The sequence below is a fragment of the Cygnus atratus genome, chromosome 1 (genome assembly GCF_013377495.2).
Source record: "Cygnus atratus isolate AKBS03 ecotype Queensland, Australia chromosome 1, CAtr_DNAZoo_HiC_assembly, whole genome shotgun sequence".
NCBI classification, from domain to species: Eukaryota; Metazoa; Chordata; class Aves; order Anseriformes; family Anatidae; genus Cygnus; species Cygnus atratus.
The window spans coordinates 182,224,544-182,248,949 of record NC_066362.1 but is presented as its reverse complement, the minus strand read 5'-3'; the positions used below and the strand labels follow the sequence as shown (position 1 = coordinate 182,248,949).

At 39.0% G+C, this 24,406-nt stretch overlaps 1 protein-coding gene and 1 non-coding gene across 2 annotated transcripts in view; both read left to right on the top strand.

The window, feature by feature from the left end:
• Positions 1-24,406, top strand: part of FREM2 (FRAS1 related extracellular matrix 2) — a 127,374-nt gene that overhangs the window by 34,770 nt on the left and 68,198 nt on the right. The window lies entirely within an intron of this gene.
• On the top strand, positions 19,823-19,895 carry TRNAV-CAC (transfer RNA valine (anticodon CAC)). The gene has a single exon. It is a non-coding gene; the product is annotated as a tRNA-Val (tRNA).

Below are 24,406 nucleotides of genomic sequence, written 5' to 3'. Positions count from 1 at the left end.
TTGCTAGTGTCTGTCCACTCCTGCTGTGCCAGTGTCCAATACAGTCCAATGACTGCTCTCTGCTTTTGGCCATCCTGTTACTTGAGAAAGATTTAGCAGCTTAGTGGTACAGGATCCTCAGAAGATGAAGTAAGTTTTAGCAAGATAACACACAGTTTGGGTATATATGCATCAAAGTGGAGACATATTGCATGAATATACCACATACCTCTTCCTGAAGAGATTTAAGGTTTGTATGTATTCAGCTGGATGGCTACTTTACCACGTCAGTTCCCAGGATTATCCTTTTGTTCGTGCTCTACCCAATGATTATTATAGTATTAGGCATCCGTGGAACAAATAAACTATAATCAATAGAAATTGTGCATGAGGAGGGATATCCAACTGGAGCTTTTTGAGAGTATGCCACAAATACTAGTTTATATTAGGTTGCTAAAAGCTGTGGCTGATCAGATTGTTATCACCAAGATTGTTATCACTGTGTTTTATATAGGTGTTCTGTACAGAGCTGGGGGTTTGGGAGATGTTTGCTCTTTTTGATGCTGTGTTGTTTGTCATGTGCTGCAGTCACTGAGCGTGAGCCCTAGAGCTTTTACTATGCACTTGCAAGAGTACTGCTGATTTCTGTGGCCATTACAGAGGGTTGGGAAAGTAATGCTGTCATTACTTAGGCTACTTCCAAGAAAGAAAGGAAAAAAAAGCAATGCTTTGTGTGTCCACATCTCTGCATGGCAAGAGGAACAGAAGGTTCTGCGGTGGAGATGTATGATGCTGTTAAACACCTGATCATTTAGGTGTTACTGCTTTTACAGGATTAGAAGAAACTGTGATAATTCATGAAACCTTTAAATAAAATCCTCTTGTTTCTTTTCTTGTATCACATGCATATAAAAAACAACTCAAGGAAAAAAAAAGCCCAACAAGTTTTGCTAGGGAAAAAAAAAGATTAAAAGTGCTATGCAGAAATTATGCAATCAAGCTGGGGAAAGTAAATGTAAAAGCAGAAGTAAAATCTGGGAATAGTGTATCCCTTCACAAGACAAATAAGAGTTTTTCATTGTCCCAGAGAGATACAATATTCTTTCATTTTCACGCCACTTGAGTTCTGTCACTGAAGCAGTCATCTCTTCTGGGTTTGTCACCTCTGTGCCTCATAAAGTGGAACTGACACCTTGCTGTATAAACCACTGACTGTGGGACTGGAGATCTCTGTACCATTCTCCTAGTCAATGTGCACTGCAGGTGCATGTGAAGTTTCACCAAAAAGCTGTAGCTCCTGAGTCATTCAGATGCTTTTGAAAATATTATCTGGCAAGAGAGAACTTCAGAGAAGAATTCAGGATTAATTATATAAGCAAACTCAGTTATTTGCGGGCTGAACTAATTGCTTCTACCCTGTGATAAACTTGACCTGATGCCCTACAGAGTTGCTTGCCTACCTCCACATCATCCTCCCCAGTAATCCTCCCTCCTCTTGTAATTCCCTTGTTGTTATTTTTCCGTTTTCTGGGTTTTCCTAGGCCCCTTAACCTTAACACTGGAAAATACAGGGTTAAGTGTAATTCTGTATTGCTAGAACTGCACTTTAAAATTTACAAGACAGAATATAATGCTGGTTACATCCATTCCTAAGTTTTAAAACTTTATGCCATCTGATTTTTATCCTAGTGAGAGAAATGTCAGCTGACTGGCCTTTTGTCACGGGAGTGTATACAGTTACATGGATATCTAATATGTCCTTTGTCATAGGACAGGATTTTTTCAGTGACCCCATTAAGGATGTATTTTAAAATATTTTTTTCATTTTAATTGAAAACTGATCCTACTTTAAAAAAAATGGAATCAAAATAACTTATCCTGAGAATTTCTTTTCAAGTCCCTTAAATGTAGTCACAGAGACACATATAGAAATATTTTGTTCTAAGCCTCTCTTTTAATCTCACTCTGTCTTCACTTCAGAAGATCTTTATCTGCTGTGCTTGAGGAGAAAATCAGGTTGGAGTAAGGCATTAGACCAGGCTGAGATTGAAATCTCTTCAGTTTTTCAGTCATATCTCAGCTGGCTGATAAAGTTGGGTATACCCCATAGACTCTTTGTCTCAGTTCACATGGGTAGAAATAATTCTCTATCTCTTTTTCATTGTCCTTATGTAGCATACAATGTCTTTAAACTCTCTTTCAGGGAGGGAATTTATATAATCTAACTTAAAACTTATATTTGTTTTAGTTATCTATTTGTGATGAGGTGTATCCTACCTTTCTCTCTGCTGACTAAAGAGAAGGAACTGCTTTAAGGAACTGAAGTGTGATGCTTATACTGCAGATTTCTGCCTTTGTTCTCACCCTTAATATTTCCTGGAACATCCTGACATATCCAAGAGTAAAATGACTTGGGTTTTGGAGTATGCCTAATAAATACATCAGAAATAGAGGCTGATAGCATGTATGTAAACACTATTCACATGAATAAAAGATGAGCTTTTCTTTTCTTGGACTTGCTGGGCATGTGGCAATAAAGTAATCCAATGGGGGGGAAGTTGAGCCCGAAAATAATGACTGTAAAATTTAGCACAGTATTCTTCAGCGCTCAGGCTACTATGCCTTACATTCTGACTAGATTGCTGTACCATGTCTTCAGTGTCTTTAGGGATATTACAGCAACTTTAGGAAATTGTCTTTTTTGTTTGTTTTATTGAGATCTAGGGTTATCAGTACATCCTGAAGGGGAAATGGGCGGCCGTGCCAAACAGGTGAGCTGCACGGAAGGGTTCAGAGATGACCAAAACAGAGTGAGCTCTGTGCAGGAGACCTGCAGACCGGGGCTCTACTGAATCCAGAGGGGAGTATACGTGGCACTGAGCCAGGGAAACCTCACCTTTGTACTCCTGTGGGACTGCCTTGAGGAGCTGTGTCAGGAATACGTGCTTGATTTGCTGAGTGGAACTCTTAAGGGCTGCAGTGAACACATTTATGCCATTTATTACTGGCAGGCCTCGCAAAGGAATTCTCATGTTATTTGGAATCCAGGAGTGGTTGGGGAAACTGGCAGAGGGTTAATACCTGTAAAGCTCAGAGGTATGCCGAGCGCTCACCGTGCACGCTCACAGCCAAACAGGCTGTTTGCCGGCGGGCCCCATCATGTCACCTGATGGGACATGCCAAATCCCACGATAAAAGCCAGGCTGTGACACTGAGCTCTTGCTGGAGAACATACATACTAGCAGGGCTCCCCTGTAGGTTGTATCCCTGTGACTACGTAACATAACAGCCTCTTGCTCTGACAAAACAAGTCAAATTCAGCCCTTGGGTGCAACTCACCTCTGTGACGTGAAGTTAAAGAGAGCCCAGGCATGGCACTGCAGGTGTTCAAGGTCCAGGCTCAGCCATGGGGATCGTGGAATAGGATGTATGTGTATTTGTTTTCTGCTTGCTTGACAAGCCTGCACCCGCAGGAAAGCATTGCCTTCCCAGATAGCTAGGAAGCTCCCAATGACATCCTAAAGTGATGCTGCACTATAAGAGACTGTGTTATTTTTGCACCGTATCTAGCACATTAGTGATACGCTTTTGTATTGTCTCTTCCCCGTCCCCATATTTTATTTGGTGTTTTATGTCTGTGGCCACCAGAAAAGGGAACTCAAAAGGCACAGCACTGTGCAAGTTGGTAAAATGAAGGAGATAATCACCTGGCTTTTAAAAACCTGAGGATTGCCACTTTTTTATTTATTTTTTCTCAGAGTCAGAAATGTAGAGTGAATCTTGTAAAGCTTTGAAACAGAAATTACATGAAAGCTTTCAGACTTCATAATAAAAACTATATGTAAAAATCCTCATAGAAGCTATATTACCACGCTTTCTTCCTAGGTGATGACAATAACATAAGCCTCAAAATATTTGTTAGCAATCTGACAGATATTTTGTGATTACTATCATTTCACACATTCATTGTGATGAACATAAGTTAATCATACAAGAAGCTGTAGTTTTAATTCACTCTTTTTTTTTTTTTTCCACTGCCCTTTCTGGCATGAAGTACATAAACCTTGAAAGATAATTTTTAACCTAGGAGTTACCCATTCATAAGCAAAGCTGAAAGCAGGATGCATTAAGTAGTTATTTCCTGACCTCAGAGAGGACTGCCTCTGTGCCTTCAGATCTGTGTCCAATAATTGGTTCTACCTAGGGGGAAAAAAAGAAGAATGAAACCACACAAACCGACTGAATGACCGCTGAAGGGTGCTTCCAGAGTAATGGTTGGCTTCTGGCAATGCTCCTGTTCATGTGACAGTTTGAAATAGCTTTTGTGTCACCCAGGAACGTCTCCTACCTTCAGCCTTTAATAGGTCATTACTGAAAAGCAGCAATATTGCTTCATTAGTGGGCTGAATCTTAAATCTTGGTGTTTAATGTTTCTGCCAAAAACTGTTAAAGGACTGTCTGTGTATGAAAATGGGGGAGGCTGTCAATTTTCTGAACTTTTGTATCTACAGGTACACCTGCCTAAAAATAGCAATCTTTGCCTTTTAATTAAAAGGAAAATTACTTAAATACTTTTTTTTTTTTTTTCTGCAAGTTAGGACTCCAGGGTAGTCTTTAGTCTGAGTCTTGCCTGTGTACAAAATCTGCTAAATCCAGCAGGTTGGTGCGTTTACCTTGAGCAGGCTGCCTTGGCAGGGGAGTGCATTCCAGCTCCATTTAGTGCAGCTCATCAGCTACTAACACAATGCCTTTGTCCTTCTAGAGCCCCTTTGTTTTTGTCCATTTTCACTTAGCCTAAACTGACTGGAATGGAGTGAACTCAATTATAATGTGAATGGTATATCAAGGGAGAAAATAACCATACAACGGGAAGGAAGGATGGTTTTGGGAGGTTTAATACGTGTGTTTGAAAAGGGATGTTTGATAGATTCTTTGAATGGCATTTTTATGTTGCTCCTCTGAAGTTAATAAACTCCAAGGTAAGAAGAAATTAGAGCACTGGAAAAATCATAGCTGCTTTTCCTTTGTGTAAATTGTTTGTATTTTATTCCTCACAAAGCTTGATTAGCAAAATGCAAAAACAGATTTATATATATATATATATTTGCCTCTCATGTATATAGCCTTTTTTTGCTTCCTTACTGTCCTTGATGCTATTGTTTCCAAATTCCCTCTGCTGTAGTGAAAAGGCTAGGATAAAAGCCATGAACAACGTCTTTAGTTAATGCTACACAGAAAAAGCCCAGAGAGTTTTTACCCCACCTCCTCTGCAGCATGTCATGCCTGTTGAATCGACACAGAACTGGAATCAAGAGGGGTTGAAATCTTAAGTTCCAGTATGGTACTGACTTTCTGCATCCTCATACAGAAGAAACTGAACTGAGCCAGGCCTTGCACCATTGTCTGCACCAAGACTGAGAGCAGGCTGCGCTCTTTTAGTGTGGGACTGGCAAGGGAGGAGAGAGCAACTTCACTGCAAGGGCAAAGCTGCAAGAAGCAGTTTCCTCCTTTGTGCCAGAGTCGCACTGAGTATTGAATCAGCTTCATAATGCTTTTAGCTGACAGGACAGGTAGGAGGAGGCTGTTGCAAAACACATGCCGGGAGCTAAGATGAAAAGTCTGGGAGTGACTTGAGGGAAGGAGTGGCTAGACTGTGGAGGGATGTGTAAATAGTTTAGCAGATGAGGACTTGGATGAAAAAGAAACGTGTAAGTGTACTTTTCTATCAACTCAGATAAGAGAAAGAGAGCTTGTCTCATATGCATTTGGCAGGTTAGAGAGAGAAGTTAATATGTAAGCATTCATGGAGAAGGGCAGCAACAGACACTTTAGAAGGGGGCCATGCTTACAGAACACAGGACTGAAAAAATGCAAAGGTGGAAGACCACTGCAGTAGGGAAATCTTTACCTGTAATGCCTTCTAAATACTACTTAGCAATGCATCTATTTTACACTGCTATTCTGTGGGAGAAGACAAGATGCATTATCTCAACAAGCATCAGCGGCAGAGGTACAAGAGGAGCTGTCTCAATGGGCAGTTATTTTCTTTGCTGTCGTAACCTCTGCTTTTTGAGTTTGAATGCATCATGAACATAAAAGGTTCAGGAATGGAAAACATTGTACTGAGCCTCCCTAACAGTGGATTAGTGCCTTTCTGGTTAGCCAGCAGATGTCATCAGAACACTGAGCCTCCTTGTCCAGGAGCTCTGTAGCACCCTTCCGTAATCCTTCACACCCTTGCCAGCTCATGACTGGCAGAAACTACACTGCAGGACTTGAGCTTGTTTTTTCTGGCTGGCAGCACACGTAGGCTAACAAAGTAGTTCAAAGTGTAAGTCACTGTTGTGTGGGAAGTGCCACTTGCTGAGGCACCTTTGTAATGAAGAACTGATTCTGCTTGGGATCTGCTGCCAGAAGCATGTGAGAGTGTTTTCAACAGAGGAGGGTAACGACAATGCCTGTGCAAATTAGGAAATGGTAATGACAATATACTTAGTAATGTAAGGGCTCACTAGTGTCTTACAGGCAGGACTCCAGATATTCCAAGCATCCACAGCTGCGGAATCCAGCCTGTATATTGTGCTCCATATGGAGGGGAAGATCTAAAAAGCATCCTGTGTTAACCTAATTCTGTCCTGGCTGAATGGCAATAGGAAGTTTACTGCTGATCTAAACAGAAAAAAAAAAATACTTTCCTGCATTTTTAATTAAAAAAAAAAAAATGTTCCCTGTCCTTAAACCAAGAAACCAAAAATTGTTTTAAGAATGAGTTGTCTAAATGTACACTTTGTAATAGCCCAAGTAGAGTAGAACTATGAGGAAGCCTTTAGGCCTCTAGCTGCCACTTCAGACCAATGCAGACTTTCTGCAGGTCCTGCCTGCCAGTCTACGCTCATGTCTGGTTTCAGTAGTCATCTTACATTGCACTAGATGCCAGTGTTTAGGCATCTGAATCCCACCAATGTTATTCTTTCTCTGAGATTCTGCAAGCATGCCGAAGCAGTTAGCATATGTATGACCTGCTCCATGTGTGCATCTCAGTAAGTTAACACTAAGGCCCTCTCAGACAATCATTGCAGAAGCAGCTGTGCTGGTTTAAGATATTATTGTCCTTCAGCTGTTCATTACTAAACCTCTGATAAAGGCTGCAGAAGAGACAACAGAATGCTTCGCCTTTCTCTGTTTCAGCTTTATGCCATCTGAGCTACCTTAACTTCCTGATGAAACTAACCTGGCTAATTTGTGCTGGCATAGATGAGAGGTGCTCACAAGATCTATTCATGAAAAATGATAGCCTCCAGCAGATGGGCAGAAATAAGCAGACAAGGTATATTAGCTTTTAATACCATCTCATTCATTTCCCTAGTGGATGTCTGGCTGCAGACTAAAACTAAAAATAACAGTTTCAATAGCTGCAATGATACAGCTAATCTCCTTTGTATGCTCACTCCAGCATTTTACAGTATTCCAGTATTCCGCCTATCCAAGACTAACTAAACACAAAAATACCTTGCTTACCTCTCAGCAATCTCAGCTTCCTCTGTATGATAAATACAAGTATACTAGAGCAATATTTTAGTCCCCTGAAGCCAAAAATGTAGAGGCAACATTAAATACTCTGCAGTTTGCATCATAGCCTTATAAAACAGGAATTTATTGATTCCCAGTAGAGTTTACTTGAACTCATGAACCTTTTCCAATTTCTTGTGCATAGCTGCACCTGCTATGGAAGTCCACCTGTCTGTAGTAATTTGGGAGTTGCCTACAGCATCTAAATTCAGTTCCCTTTGGAGTGTGTAGCCTTTTGCTCACTGACATTTGTCCATTGTAAGTCCCATGCAAAACAGCAGGGCCCATGGAGAGCTGCCAGAGAGATTCTGGCATAAGAGAGAAAACCCCTCCTATAGCTTCCTGGCACGAATGCTCGTCTGGCCAGCTTTGCCAGCACTGGGGAGGGCAGGCAGGAGCCACAGCATGGTTATGGATTTTTCTCCATGTTTGTTTCCTACTACTCTGCTCTGCAGTGCTCTTTAGCTCTTCCCTACATATGAGGGCAAGGACTGAATGGACATACACTCCACGATAGTGAGATGACTGCTTGTGTACTGCTTTTGTGGCCTGAGGCAACCTGCGAATGGGCTAAGACCTGTGTTGCACTAAGGACAAGCTAGCAAAAGGAAGGCAAGTATCCTGGTAACAGGAAAGTATGAACTGCAAAAGGGAATCTATTATACCAGTAGAGAGCACAGCTTATATAATTGCTTCTGTAAACGACAGACTTACAGGTTACTTACAGTATTCTTCCAGACTTTTCAGGCTGCTTGATTATAACCTACAGGTGAAAATTCTTTCTCATATATGTTTGGTGTCATATTCCTGCCCCCCCCCCCCCCCCTTATTTTTCTCCAGGGATTTCAGTTTTATTACTAGGGACCACTTCTGACATCATAACCGAGTAGTCTGAGTAGACTATTTGGTAAAGACTTCAGAATTTGGTTCTACACGTACTATCAGCAACAAATTTCTTTAAAATGCAGCTTATTGCTATTGAAACTGTCACTTTGAGAAATGTGAAAAGATTACAAGGTCAATCATGACAATATGCTTTGCTAGAAGAAAACGTAGGTGACACAATAAAGCATCCAGCATAAAATTTTATTGTCAGTTTATTCAGTGTGTAAAACTGCTTCATGACCATTTTGCAGGGCACACAATATTTACACGCTGTCTTCAGATTTCAGTCATTGATCAAATCAAGTCAACTGGTCTCTTCTTTCCCTTATTTTATGCCTGCAGTTGGATAAGGAGTACACAGATGTTGCTTGTGATAAAAACATGCAACTGTCAGCACAAGGCAATTTAGAATGGAGAATGCATTTTAGGATCAGTTTTCTGGCTGAGGATTAATGCTGTAATCTACTATTTACTAGGAATGGGTATCTCAAAGTTTTACATATTATATGAATTTGAAAATCCATCAGGAGCATTAAAAAGATTTATATCTGAGCAGATGTTCAATATGATATTCAGCCGACTTGAAATAAGAATGGAGGAATTGAAAAGGCTACAGAAATGTATTCTGGACTAGGAAACAGAGCTTGAAAACCACAGATGCTTAATAGCAAGTGCATGCAGAAATTTGTGGAACTTCATGTTTAAGTCTATCCGTAGCACACCATGCTGACCGTATTATTTCACAATCAGATTTCTTGTTTATTGAAAATCAAAGTTAACATTTACAAAGTTTATTGTAGTGTTATAAAATTCAGGAAGCCTGTTGATGGATAAACTGTCAGCTTCGTTTCCTTAAGATGTGGGTTTATGGAAGTGGCAAAGAAAATGTGTTCCTGCTAAAGCACAGAGCAGTGCACTGCAACAGGGAAGCAGCCCTATGGAGCGTGTTGGAACATGAGTGCTGGTGAGGCTATTCTCTTCTGTGTTGGTTCTTACTGCACTTCCCCCACCCCGCTCCTGTAGTATCCAAACACCTTTAAATAGTACATGAACAAACACGATTAGCTGCTGTCACAAAATGTTCTTTCTTTCATCCTTTCCTCGGGGCAGAATTGTGTGTGCAGTGTAGCCTAGCGTGTTTTTGGTGTTTTGTTTCTTTTTTTTTTTAATGTATGTTATGCATTTGTTAAAGACAAATCAAAAGCATATACTCTGACTCAAATTGGAAGATTTGTGATGGTTCTTCATTCCTGGGGGAGTTCATTTCGCATACTCAGACCAGCTCCCAGGCAAGCTGTATTTCCTGCGCAGACAGGCTTTACCTTCAGGAGGAAAAAAATCTATTGTGCCTGAGGAGTGTTGAACAGCTAGTTGAACTGAAGCTTTAAAAAGTGTTTTAAATATGCTTGGTCCAGAATAATGAGCTCCTTGAAGGTAAGAAACATTTTTTTGTTTTGAACTTAAGTCAGAGTTCAATGGGAAGTCATCAACAACAGTGGCTAACAAAAAGACTGCCTGGATCCATGAAATTCTGTGTTGGTCAGATGAATGGGAGTTTTCGGTATCATTTGGCATTTCCTCTGGGCTGAAGGCCACATGGTAAAGATAGATCACATCACTGAGACCATGAGAGAAATGCCAAAAACAAGTGTATCAGTTTCTTCTGTAATTACTGATTGATAAAAGCTTCACTCCATGGCATAATACTTCCTTCTGTCTTCAAACATAAAACAATCCAAGCTGTTTCTGAAGAAACCTATCCTTGGTACATCAGTTCAAGCCAACCACTACCCAATTAGCCTTCTGTACCTAAGTTACCATCATCACCACTAGCTTTTTGAAGCTAGTATCTTAGACATGATGCAACGTAGATTCAGTTCTGGCCAAACAAAAAAGCTTGTTTAAAGCTTTCAGTCACACCATAGCTTCTACGGCTGAAGAACTTGCTCACAACTGTTCACTGCAACATGGACTTCCTTCCACTTTCTTTAGAGTTGTCACCTCTCACGCAGTATCTACAAACAGTGCTTCCTGCCACCTTCTTTCTCTTAAGATTTCTCTCCCATCTATTTAGTTAGCATGACAAACTATCAACTGAGTTTAAAATGAAGGTTTAAGGCAGGTAGGTTGTACCACACGTTAGATAGACCTATCTTTTTCTGCTGACAATGAAGAGAAGGTGGATTAATGTAGAGATTTTAACTCTGATCTAGGTGAGGAGATTCCCATTCATGATTTCATAGTCATAAGGTAATCTGTTATTTACCACTGCAAAGGGCCCAATTTTCTGTCTCGACTGTGGATGTTTGTCAAGGATGATATCCATAAAATTAAAAAGGATGAAATTACTCACAAAGTATGCAAGGACAGCTATTTTGCACATGCAACCTACTCCCATAAAGCAGACATTCAGGAACACAAACCAGATGGGGGAGTATACTCAAAAGTATTTAAAGTGCAAAACGTGTTTAATTTCTGTTATCCATTTGCAGTTTTGAGGTAAGTCTGTTGTATTTTGCAGAGGTTAAGCTTGCTTTCATTGTAGACAGACCGTTTCAGTAGAAACCACAACAGGAAATATATTTTTTCTTTTCTGTTGATATTTAGTTGCAAAAGGGATGTCATTGGAGAGAAAACACATTTTATAAGTGTGTAAGAACAAAAGTTTTGGCTAGCTGATCACCCTACTTGTTCCATTTTTCCAGGAATTGACATGTTTACCTCCAGTGCTTTAACATCTTCATGTTTCTTACCCATTAGTCAGTGGTTAAAAAAAGATTAGAGATGGTTTGTATTGCTTACCAGACTGAATTATGAAAGTTGCAAATAATCCTTCTCCCCTCATTTATCTTGTTACCAATGTCTGGAAATACAAAATTGTTGATACTTTGCTCCACATTAGCACAGCAAGTGTTCTTTATCTTCTAAGTGTTCAGAACAGGAGCCAATAGAGACATTTCCTTTATTCACATTAAGACTGAAATAAAGACAGGGCAGTAATTCTTTTTCTTAATGAAAACTAAAACTAATATGTGTTTTCAATCTCCACGATAGGAGTAACTTGTAATCAAAGTTCTCTGTTGAAATTATTCTTAGTACAAATGTATAGGTCAAAAAGTTAGTGGCTAGGTAAACTTTTACTTAAAACTCCACTTACTGGAAAAGGAAGCAAGTCTGTTTTTTTGTTTTTTTTTTTTTGGGGGGGGGTTGTTTTTTTCCGTAGTATTGTGTTTGCTTGAGAAAAAGGTTGACTGGAAATTGTGAACTTTGCATGTATGTCTGAAATTTTGTTGACTTTAATTGTACTTCAGAGTGTCCTGGTTTCAGGTAGGACAGAGTTAATTTTCCTCCTAGTAGCTGGCAGGGTGCTATGTTTTGGATTAGGATGAGAAGAGCGCTGATAACATGCTGATGTTTTAATTGTTGTAGAGCAATGCTTACACCAAGCCAAGGACTTTTCAGCTTCTCGCTCTGTCCTGCTAGCGAGCAGGCTGGGGGTGCAGCAGGAGCTGGGAGGGGACAGACCCAGGACAGCTGACCCAAACTGGCCAAAGGGGTATTCCATACCATCTGACGTCATGCTGAACAATATATAGGGGTGGCTAGCCGGGGTGGGGGGGCCGGCTGCTCGGGGATAGGCTGGGCATCGGTCAACGGGTGGTGAGCAATTGCATTGTGCATCACTTTGTACACATTATTACTATTATTATTATTATTATTATTATTATTGTTATTATTTTCCCTGTCTTAATAAACTGTCCTTATCTCAACTCACAGGCTTCACTTTCCCGTTTCTCTCCCCCATCCCGGAGAGGGAGGGGGGAGGGTGAGCGAACGGCTGTGTGGTGTTTGGCTGCCAGCCGGGCTAAACCACAACACAGAGGCATTTAATTTTTTTACAATAAAGCACCCAATATATTTAGATACTCTTATCAGTATCTATCTATATATTTTTCACTTCATGAAAGAAGCATTCCTAAAGCCTGTATCTGGCCTTTATGAAAAAGTCAAGTTTAATCGGCGTATGTTTGATATACATGCAAATATACGACTGTCTTTGGCTTTCCCTATTAACTTCAAAAAGTCATCATATTTCTAGCAAATATTAGAGATCTTATGTTTTCATGTCTGGCAGACAATCCAGGTTAACCTCATTCAATTCAGTCACTCAAAATTAGTTCTGTCATCTACACTAACTACCCAAGCTTCCTCAGAAAGCATCCTGAGGTGACTGCAGAGAGCAAGAGTGTTCAAGAGAAGGAAGGCCAAGCTTGTGTTGGATATTCTATTCGCTCTTCTGACTGCAGAAGGATTGTTTTAGTTTAGAGATCTAGCTTTCAGGTCGCCAAACTTCTAAGAAATTAATTTCACCCACACGTTTTTAATTTGGTATCGTTTTATCTATATATAAAAAAGCTCTGTATGTTAGGCAACCTTTATTCTTCTGATTTCCTCATTGATAACTTATGTAGCAGTAGGGATGTCAGATCTCTCTTCCCTTGACCATAACTATATAGCGTGTTACTCTAGTCATTTCAACTGCATTCAGCAATGTGACATTAAAATGTTTTACAAGATTAAATTCTCGTAAGTAATTAGGATTGAAGATAATAACTCCCCTCCTTTTTGTGGATTTCAAAGGTCTGATTCATTAAAGTTAGATTAAGTGAGTAAGTAGCTGTAAGTATATGACTTTAAGAATAGGTAATTTATTTTGGTGCCATCTTTAGTCATGCAGGGAAGAAGACTTCTGGTCCTAGGTTTTTAGTAGTTTTCTAGTATATAGAACATTTTTAAGGAGCTTACAGAAGGTCCCTGCATCTTCTGTTAGAATTGCATTTTCACTGTGTCCACTGTAAACCATTAAGATTACGATTGCTGTTTGCTGGGAATTTGATAAGTCAAATTTGTTTTACTCCTATATATGGGGAAAAATCTATTTTTTTCCTTCATATTGGAAACACTATTATACTGCTTTCCTAACAAGAAGAATGCTTTCTAAGATTTTGCATCTGCTGAGTGAAACTAATGTGCTGCTTGTGGCCTATGACCTGTAGAACAGTAGTGGCAAAATTGATATTTCTACCCCATAACGAGCAGCTCTGAAACTCGCAAGGACATGTACAAGCCTCAGGTCTCTGTGATGTGTCCACTGCCGTGATGTGCAGCGTTAAAGTATTATTGCCTTGTTTGCTCAGATCTGGGCTTTCTGAGGAATCCTTGATTTCTAGTCTAATCAGTTCATTACATTCCCTGATTCCCAGGCTGGCTCACTACCCTTTTTAAGGAGCCTGAAATTGCAACTGGTTAAGGGTTATAAACGTCCTGGAGTCCCTATCCCCATGACTACTTAGAGACTTGTGATGCTGAAAGTCATGGCAACATACCGGTTTGCAACAACCCTTGTTTAATCAGATGTGCTGAAAGGTTACATTTCCACAGTGAATCAATTTTGACTAATCTTAATTTTCTTTAAAAAAAAAAAAAAAGTGTTGTGTTCAGTTGGAAAATTTGTGAGAAGGTCATCTTCTTTGTGTTTTTGGTGTATGTCGCTATTTCTTTTTCCTGGGGTTTGAAAAGATTCAAGGGCTCTGTATATCAACACATTTACCAGAACAACCAACTTTACTATATATGATAAGAATCCTGAACTTCACCTGACCTTATGGTCATTATTTCATGGCCAAAAACGCACTGGTCTGACAGCAATTATGTTAGCAGGCCCTTCTTGGCGTGAGCTTGTCAAATGTTTTTTAGATTAATATAGTACTGAATTAGAGAACAGTTTGAATATTTCTTTGCAAAGTAACATAAAGAGCAGTCATGTTTCTAGAAAGGAGCTTTCTCCCTAATTCCACTGAAGATAAAGGGATTGTGTACAATCGTTCCTGATACCATTCTCTGTCAATTTAGCAACTTAAAATATCTCACGTGATGCTTGACCACAAAATGAACAAAAAAAAGTAAGCCTCTTTTTTTTTCTTTTTTTTTTTTCTTTTCATTTTTTATTGGGGCTATTAAATGCTTGTGCTGAGATAAATTACAAAAGATTCTGACATTCTTGTGCAGTTATAAGTACTTCTAAACAATCAGTACTTCATGAGAATTTAAATTTATTGTAACTTATTCTTTGTCTTCTGTAAAATTTTAGAGTGAAATATAGGTTAGCAACATTGGCTTCATGCACCTGTAGAACAGGTAATTCTTTATCATTTCCAACCTTACTTGTTCAGTCTTTCCCACTTCTGCAATTTCAGGAAGCATTTGTCAGATTTCACTTTGAAAATATTCCATTTGTGTTGAGAATCTTACATACATAAATGATCAAATAAGAAAAAAAGTCCTACAAAAAACTCAGAGTCTTTTGAGTTTTGCATTGATCTTTAACCACAATTTTTGATTTTCCTATTTTTATTCATTATATTTTCATCAGGTTTGTTTTACCAAGAAAATCCAAAATATAAAGAAATAGGTAGTTCTAAAATGACCTTATAGTTACAGGCTAGCAAAAGATGTAGGTGATTTTTAATACCTGCTGTTTAAGTATAGTCCTTCCTACTCAGTCATACTTAATACAAATACCTGGATGCATGGCATGGCTCAGGGGAAGCTGGTTACTTCTTACTGGTCTAGAAGTTATTAATAATGTAGCTATTCTATCTACCAGAAAACACATTTTTTTCAGAGTACATTCAGATCTGCTATTTTGTAGCCAATTTGGCAAACATTTTCTTCCTACCTATTTCTTAATGATTAAATGCTTTTGTATTTAACAATAGCATTTTGTCCTTTACATTGAGAAGATGGCTTTGTGTCTTTTTAAATTTCTGCGTCATGAGAGTAAGATTAATTTCAAGAAATATTCTGATTAAAGAACACAAGTTTCATACTAACCTCCTTTAAAAGACCTCTGCAGTACAGTGCTATTCTTATACAAAATGCAGACTAGAAAGCTAAAAAGTGTATTATATTTTTTTATCAACTGTGAAATACTAGAACGTTTTACCATAGTAGTACATAATGTTTTCTATCTGTGCTCAAATTTCTTTCTATGAACATCAGATATATTACCTACATTGAAAACACTGACAACTCAGCTACAATAGCTTGTAATGGGACGGTACTATGGAAGCCTTAATTTAGCTACCTACATCGTATCTAATGAATAAGAGAAACAGACCAGACTTGAGGAATTAGTTGTCCTCTTCCCGTTCACTGACTGGTTTGGCTGTAGTTAGCTGGGGAAAGCTGATCCTCATGTGCTGTGCTGTGCTTGTTAATGGCTGTTGCATCATCCATGATTGATTCATCTCCTTGAACTTTGTGCATCTAAAAACTAGACATCCAGTAATGTAAGTATCTAAGAAAAGATGAACAAGATGATTTTTCTCTGGATGTTCCTGTATCACCTTAAAAATTACAAAGTGGTCTACTACTAGTACTACTACTAGAAAATTCTCAATTTAAAGAAGAGAGGGAACAAACAGAAGCCTTTTCACAGTGGTTGGCCTTGTTAGCTAATGGTATTTTGTGTTAAATATGTGGATTTTTAATATAAAATGGAAAAAAAATCATAGGATTTCTTATATTTAAAAGTACAAACTTGTTAATTTTAGTATGTATGGAAGAAGCCAAAAAGCTAAAAATGGTACCGAAAGCTACTTTGCTATATTTCATAAGATCACTCTGTAATTAGTGAATAGATAAACTGATAAATTTCTGATAAAGTTCTTGCAACCATTGAGATGATATCACAACCAGTGAGATGATATAATAATAAAGTCTGAGATCTAGGTGTTAATTATTATATTTCATATAGAGAATGCGCTGAAATGTCGTGCTGGGACTTCATATGTAGTGCATGCATAAATATGCTTCAGTTTTTATTGCTCTTTTTTCATTTATAGACTTATTTTTCTATGTGTCTGGGATAATTACCGTCACCTTTTGCATGCAGATTGAGCATGCTTTAAAGATGGATTTGTATGTGCTCCTACTTTTACTGTGTAAGCAGGAAGCAAGACTTAACTTTACTGTAGGCTCAGATTAATGTAAAAAACAGTGAAATTGAGTCAGGTCTGAGGTTCTTTCTATACTCCCTGTGACCTTCCTGCAAGAGAGTATGGCGATTCGTTTGCATGCACTGTCATGTACTATTAAAACATCACTACATTTAAAGTGAACTTGAACAAACATGAAATGCTGAGATAGTTTAACTGGTGCCAGAGGTTAATGTGAAGTTTATTTTGTGTGTGTGTGTTACTTACATTTACTGTTATGTGACCAAGAGGAACAAAGAAAACTAAAGAACTTGTTCTAATTCATCTTACTCAGACAATGCAGTTTCTTCATTGCTTTCGCCATGAAGTCTGTCACACAGTCATACAGATCTGTTTATTCTCTGATGTGTAGGTAAACAATGAAAGGATTTTTTACCAAGTATCTGTTACTGGTTCAGTCATTCACAACTTGCCTGGATGAGTAGCTTTAATAAGTATATTAGGCTGAAAAAAGTCATTTGCACAAGTGTTTCCAGGGTGAATCTGTATGTACGGAGCACTCACCAGAAGCATTCCAGAAGGTAGCCACTAATACACAGATTGTGATTTTCAGATGAGCTCTGCATTCTTCATCTTTCTTTCTTTTGGCAGCTGATGATGCTGAATTGTTTGGTAAGTAGTATGCAGTTAGAGAAGCATTCAGAAGTGACTCCTTTAACATATTCCACAAGCTATTGAGGTCTACAAAAACAAAGTTTTTTTTTTTTTATTTCCTAATACTTTCTGAGATTTTGGTATTTAGCACATTGCTACAAGTGATGCATGATTAATCAAAGAGAAATTCCTTTTGTTTTGGTCTTCTGCAGAGCAAACAAACTGGGCTTCTTTTGTTCATTTCATTTTATGTTTTAACCATACTCTTATTAGACATTCTGGTGGATGCCATACATTTTACGTGTGTGTGTGTTGTAGGTAAGTATCTGTGGGTATGTATGTAAAGACTGAGGTTAAAAGAATTAATTTTCAAAAGTTTAGATTTTTTTTTCCTGGCAATTAGATGCAATGCAGTGTCTCACAAATGAGCAAAAGTAGCAATCGCAACATTTCAGGAAGCTCTGTCCTGTCACATTACTGTCCTGGCCTGTGGGGCTGAGGGAAAGGAGCCTTACCAGAAAGCTTGGCTATCTGTAGCCCTTTGTTTTTCATGGGAAGCATTGTAAGCCTCGAGCCTTCATGGCCTCTTCAAATGGTTGCCACACAACTCTGGGCTTCTGCTGGGAATTATTTTCATGTTGTTGAAATTGATGTGGTTGGTGCCAGCATGAAAGCATGTGTTCTTTAGTTATACCCTATATCAGGTATAATACTGGGAGGTGAGCTTGTTTCTTAACGGAGATAATATGGAAACCCCACTTTTTGGACTAATGACCAGATTTACACTCTAACATACTGACCAGCAAGAAATGACTGCCTAAAGGATTACTCGTAGCATCAAGAGCCAGCATTGTTGCCAAACACATCAGTCCTGCTCTCTCTCCACCCCTGCTACTTGCCACTGTGCTGCTGCCTCCCTTACACTGACACAGGCGTACTTAACCACTATGTCATGAACTCTGGGTCAGGGAAATCACCCAAATTAAAATTAAACGTTTTCTTTCTGCATTTATTTCTGCTACAGCTCCGTTCCCTAGAGCAGTTACTTACATGGCCACACAAGTGCTTGTGCCAGCGCCAGGGAAGGGACAGAGCAGAGTCTGGGACTGAGAGACCACGGGGGAAGAGGGAGTTCCTGATTTCATAGGCAGTGTTTAGTCTATGCTTGCTGAATGCATATATGAAGCTATGGCTCAAGGCTGTAGTTTTACAGTCAGTTTGAGCCAATCTCAGGCTGGCACTGGATGGATGCTCCCTCCTTCCCTTCCCTGCCCTGAACAACACATTCCTCCCCTACCCTGTTTCCATTTTGTTTAAGGCTGCCTGTTTGGTGCACGCAAACGTCCACACGTTCGTCTCAAAGATATAGCAGCAAGAGGCAGGGCTTGCAAATCTCTTTTTTAGCAGTAAAGTCAGCTGCCATGTAACATGAGATTTGTTTTTCAAACTGCATACCCTTCCAGTAAGGGGAAAAAAGAAAAAAGAAAAGAAAAGAAAAAGTTTAAATGTGGGAGTTTGTGCTAAAATGAAGACAACCAAAGTTAGATGTCTAAATGCAGGTTTCTGAACGTGTCTCAGCATAAGCACTGAATGCAGTTTGAGGAGCTCCAGGCAACCTGCCTGACCTCTGTCTAACCCTGCAGAAGGGCATGGGTTTCTTGTCGATCCTGTGTTACATTTGCCAGCCCTGTGCAGATGGCCCAGATACCTTAAAGCATCTCAAATGGCCCTGAATACCTATCTTTAGGCAACAGAATCCTAATCCAGTGACTAGACCTTTACTGACTATAATGGATGCTTAGGATAACTATTTTAGGATACAGATTATCTACAGTGTCCAAAGTTAGGTGAAACAAATCCCAACAAATGCTTTTCGAAAGCATGAGTGTAATTCAATGCAGTAATGTCTCCTTACATAGGGAGTCCTGGAGAGAAAGTGGAAGAAAGCCTCCAGCTGCTGCTGGCAAGAACAGAAGAGGAGCTGCAGTTACTGAAACCAGCAGGTCTACAACCTGGATCATTTGTAACAGGGCAACGATTTGGACTGAGGTTACAACAGTGAGCTATATGGTTGGTGGAGAGAAAGGGTGAAGGAATTCCATAGGTACCCAAAAGAGGTTTCTGCTTGTGGTATTATTCAGCTAATAAGCATCACATTTTTAACAGAACATTGCTCTCCACAATTTTCTTACTGATTCTAGCAAGTGGGTCAAGCCATGTGAAACCAGCAAGGGCTAAATACTCTCCAGCCCAAAGGCTTAACATTCTCCAAGTGAAAATGGGAGTAATGGGAGATGATATTGATAACAGCTGTGTGTGCTATACCAACCTAAACTGCAGTACTGAAGGTAGGAGAGATTGCCTGATACTACTCTGTTGGGAAGGAAGCAGTAGAGATATTTCACCCAAGAACAGGCTGCTCAGTCTCGATTTACTGGCAGAACGGGAAGTTTTATTTGCATACCTTGGGAAGCTGTATGAACTGATTTCTCCTCTGTAGGCTGTGGGAGTCTGCTGCAGTCCAGGGTGAGGTTCAGGGGGGTCGTGGAACTGCTCCCTACAGTCGGGGGCTGATAGAGTGGAACGTATTAGTAAAGGAGACATGACTCTGGAGATCTGTGGTGTATTTCACTGTGCTTCATAAAGTGAAATATTTTTATTATCCATATTATTATTATTATTATCCATAATAGTATTATAGTATTCATCGGGAGTTTCCACAGCATCAAGTAGGAGTTTCCGTAGTGTAGTGGTTATCACATTCGCCTCACACGCGAAAGGTCCCCGGTTCGAAACCGGGCGGAAACACCATGTTTGGTTGATAGTTGGCTGAATATGAGCCCAGCACTTCGAGTACTGTGTTCAGTTTTGGGTCCCTCGCTACAAGAAGGATGTCGAGGTGCTCGAGCAAGTCCACAGAAGGGTAACGGATCTGGTGAGGGGTCTGGAGAACAAGTCTTAACGGGGAGCGGCTGTCACAGCCTGGAGAAGAGGAGGCTCGGGGCGGGTGACTTATCGCACTCGCACTCTACAGGTACCTTAAAGGAGGCTGTAGCGAGGTGGGGGTTGGTCTAGCTGTCACAGCCTGGAGAAGAGGAGGCTCGGGGCGGTGACGTATCGCACTCGCACTCTACAGGTACCTTAAAGGAGGCTGTAGCGAGGTGGGGGTTGCTCTATTCTCCCACGTGCGTAGGATGAGGGGGAATGGGCTAAAGTTGCGCCAGGGGAGGTTTAGGTTGGGTATTAGGAAGAACTTCCTTACTGAAAGGGTTGTTAGGCATTGGAATGGGCTGCCCAGGGAAGCCCAGGGTCAAGTCACCATCCCTGGAGGTCTTTAAAAGACATTTAGATGTAGAGCTTAGTGATATGGTTTAGTGAAGGACTTGTTAGTGTTAGGTCAGAGGTTGGACTAGGTGATCTTGGAGGTCTCTTCCAACCTAGATGATTCTGTGATTCTGTATTTTGTTCATTGCAGGACACATGGTCACTGACAATACAACTATTATCCATGTTACTGTTTTTTTTTTTTTTTTCTGACAGCTAAACAGAATTAATCCTCAGCCTGTTACATAACTTCCACCAGTTCTGAATAAAGACTTGATTTTTTTCTATGATGAAAAATAAATGCTGATGCATAATGTGAACACCAAAAAAAAAAAAAAAAGATAACTGACTGTGGGTATGGTACTGTGCACAGATTTGTGCATTTTATTGGTGAGCATCTGGTATAGATATCCTTTCTTTTTTGTGGTGGCAGAGGCCAAACAGCACAAAAATATGGGCCAGGTCTTCATCTTTATGAATAGTTATTTATCCATTTGTTTCAGCTAAGCTGTGATAATTTACACAGAATTAGATTGATTTTGACCATGAAGTGAATACACTGTACTCAATCAACTGTTTAACCTAAGCATTCAGGCATGTCCATTCCTACCTAAGTCTGTGTGTGTATATAGGGAGTTACATATACATATATAATTCTTTTTTTGAAGATATATACATATATATATATTATATATAGAGAACCATTCTGTGATTCTCTCTATATATGTATATTTATACAGGGAGACAGTGAGAGAAAGGAACTTGCAGTGTAGGAACATATTTATGCCTCATGTCTGTTGGATATTGTATTAAAGAGTATTCAGTGAAAGTAGAGTATCTCAATTTTCTTTATAAATCTTACAGTGTAAAAAGAAAGCTGTCCTAAGTTTATCAGGTGAAATGCATGTGTCTTGTTAAAAATACAGGATACATAGATGTTGGGAAGAAATCTACATTTTTCCCAAGCTGACATGAGTAATGTAAATCTGAGTGGTCAAAAAATTTCCTGTCAATCGTTTGTACATATCAGGTGTAATGTTCTTTGCCACTAATAATATTCTTGGTGTTCCATAAAGGTCATCCTTCATGCACCAGAGTTAACATTAGTAGTCGTATTGTTTACTGATAATTGCACTTTACACTGCCTGTTGGGCAGATTCAAACTATAGAAATGAAAGCTGAACTTGAGTTCATGGCTGGTGTTTGAAATATTAGGCTGAAGCCCTAAGTATGGAAGGAGCTGTAGAGATTATATTCACTAAAACCATAAATGCTTATAATTTTTCATCTCTTGTTATTAATAATACTCTGGCAAAGGTTAAAGCTTATAAATATTATGCTTACTACAGTAAGAATATTTATATCTTGTTGGGCATATCTCTGAAAGACTTCTAAGCTGTTTGCTTGACAGACCATTTCGATTTCTTAGGGAGATAATGAAAGTTTTCACGTACTGTTCTCTTATTGACCCTAATATTCTGCTTGACTCTAAAAGGTCAAATTTTGTTTTGTATTGACTCACATAAAACTTTCCTAAACATGCCTGAGTTCAAAATCTAGAGCAACAGGAAGAATAGTCAAAATAATCCCTTGGCAGTTGATCTCCCACTGCCTCTCACCAATGTTGAGTTTTTATGGTGTTTGGTGGAGAGAGGGATTGAATGTTCAGCACAGCTCTTAAGAGAGAGAACAGGGCACATAATATTTTTCACATTCTGAGAAGTTGGTCATTTTGAATTCAGTATATTTAATACATCATACTTGCTATCTGGATTTCAAATTTCATACAAAGTGTTTCACTGAAAAACGTTATGGGTACTTGAAGCTATAAAACTGAGTTATATAACCTTTTAGATGTTATCATGGAACCATAGAATCGTTAAGGTTGGAAAAGACCTCCAAGATCATCTGGTCCAACCGTCCCCCTACCACCAATGTCACCCACTAAACCATGTCCCTAAGCACCACGTCCAACCTTTCCTTGAACACCCCCAGGGACGGTGACTCCACCACTTCCCTGCGCAACCCGTTCCAATGCCTGACCACTCTTTCTGAGAAGAAATGTCTCCTAATCTCCATCCTAAACCTCCCCTTTCACAACTTGAGGCCATTCCCTCTAGTCCTATCACTAGTTATCTGTGAGAAGAGGTCAGCCACCAGCTCCCCACATCTTGTGGTTTTTCACTGGTATGTGATGAGTACTTAAATATCCACATTTATTTAATTTTTTGTTTTGGTAATCTTATACTGTTTTGGGAAAGCTGATCATAGCATATTTTTCATTTTGATATCAGAAATACTTCAGGTCTGTGTCTGTATGCTATAAAATTATCTTTAGATGATACTGCATTCAAAACATCATTAAAGTGTATTTCTTGTTATCTACCCATCATATCAGACTTAATTCTCTTTCCATTATACTTACTACATTATGATTCTTTCTTGTTTCTTTACAACATTTCCACAGAATGCTTGGTTACTGATCACTTAATAGATGGTTATAAGTGTTGATATGTATTCCAACCACAGACAAAAAATTCTTGCCCAATATGTTAAATATGAAATGGCAGAGAACATTCTAGATTTCGCAGTAGGTTTTGCACAGTTTGAATTAATATCAGTTCTTTGTTTTTTTATACTGTAAACAGTGTTTTTGCTAACACACTAAGTGAAGGGGCATGTTCTATCAACAAACTTGATTTGGTGTAAACAAATAGGGATTTGGCAAAAGTATATTAATTACTCTTTCTTATTTTCTTTTGATACCAAGCTGATACTGGAAACGTCTAGGTTAATTCCTGTTCAAACTTATTCTTTTTTTTTTTTTTTTCCCCAAATGTTTTTTTTTCACCCCTTGCACACTTTCTTGTGTTGCGTTTTATTGTGATTTACTGCTCTGAAAAAAATGATCTTCTGACATCATGTTGAAAGCTACCGAGGAGGCTGCATTTTAAATCAAGTCTAAATCAATTCCATCAGATTGACACTAAGACACAGAATAATGGAGCAAAGTAAAATTTAGATAAAGTCTGAAGGACAGTGAAATATATGAAGTATAAAAGATTTCTATAGAAAGCAAGTATTAAAACTGCAAGTATGGTACAATACAAGCACAAAAGAGGTGAATGGCCTGAATAGTTCCTTGCCACTAAGTACCAGCTTGCAGAGTAGTAGTTTTATTTTGAAAAACAGTAGGTAGGACCATCAGTGAAAATACATTATTTTCAGCGTAACACCAACCTACATCATCTTAGGGAAACATAGAGCAGAGAAATCATAGATTTAAGGATTTGGTTATATCTGAAAGATATAATCATTTTCCCTTGATGAAATGAAATTTCATCAATCTGCTTTTCAGATGCTGAATGTGAAATGGCTGCCAAGTTGGAGAAAAAATAATTCAATTTCAGAACTCCTGAAAAAATCTTGATATGCCAAATCAGTATACTTAATGGAATTCCTTAATTATTTTGTCCTTGATTCTTGATTTCACCATAGCGTCTTTTCACTATCTCTTTTAGCATTAAGTGTCGCATTGATGGCAGAATCACCCAAGGTGTAAGGACTTCCCTGCTGATACATTCTAGTCTGCCTGCTCAGGGACTTCCCAAGCTGAGCCTGGTTTCAGATGTTATGTCTCCAGAGTACTCTTCTCTAGGTATCTAGGCTTTTCCTTGCAGAAGTTTTTACAGTCAATTGTTGTATTAGTCTTCAGACAGTGGAAAGTTGATGTTACAAAGCCAGCCTTGCTCAGCTATACAGGATTTAAGAAAAGACCATGTTTACATTAAAGTTGAAATATAGTATAACCTTTAATGGATATGCTCAAACTTTAAATCTTATTCTGGAATATTTCGAGAATTATATCTACCTGTCTGTCTATCTGTCTCTCTGTAAGTGTAGTGGAAATCAATATGTTGTTGTGCTGAGCTTCCTTGAGCTTATACGTAACATTTCTTTTACTCAGATCTTGATGTATACTTAAGAAGGGAGCA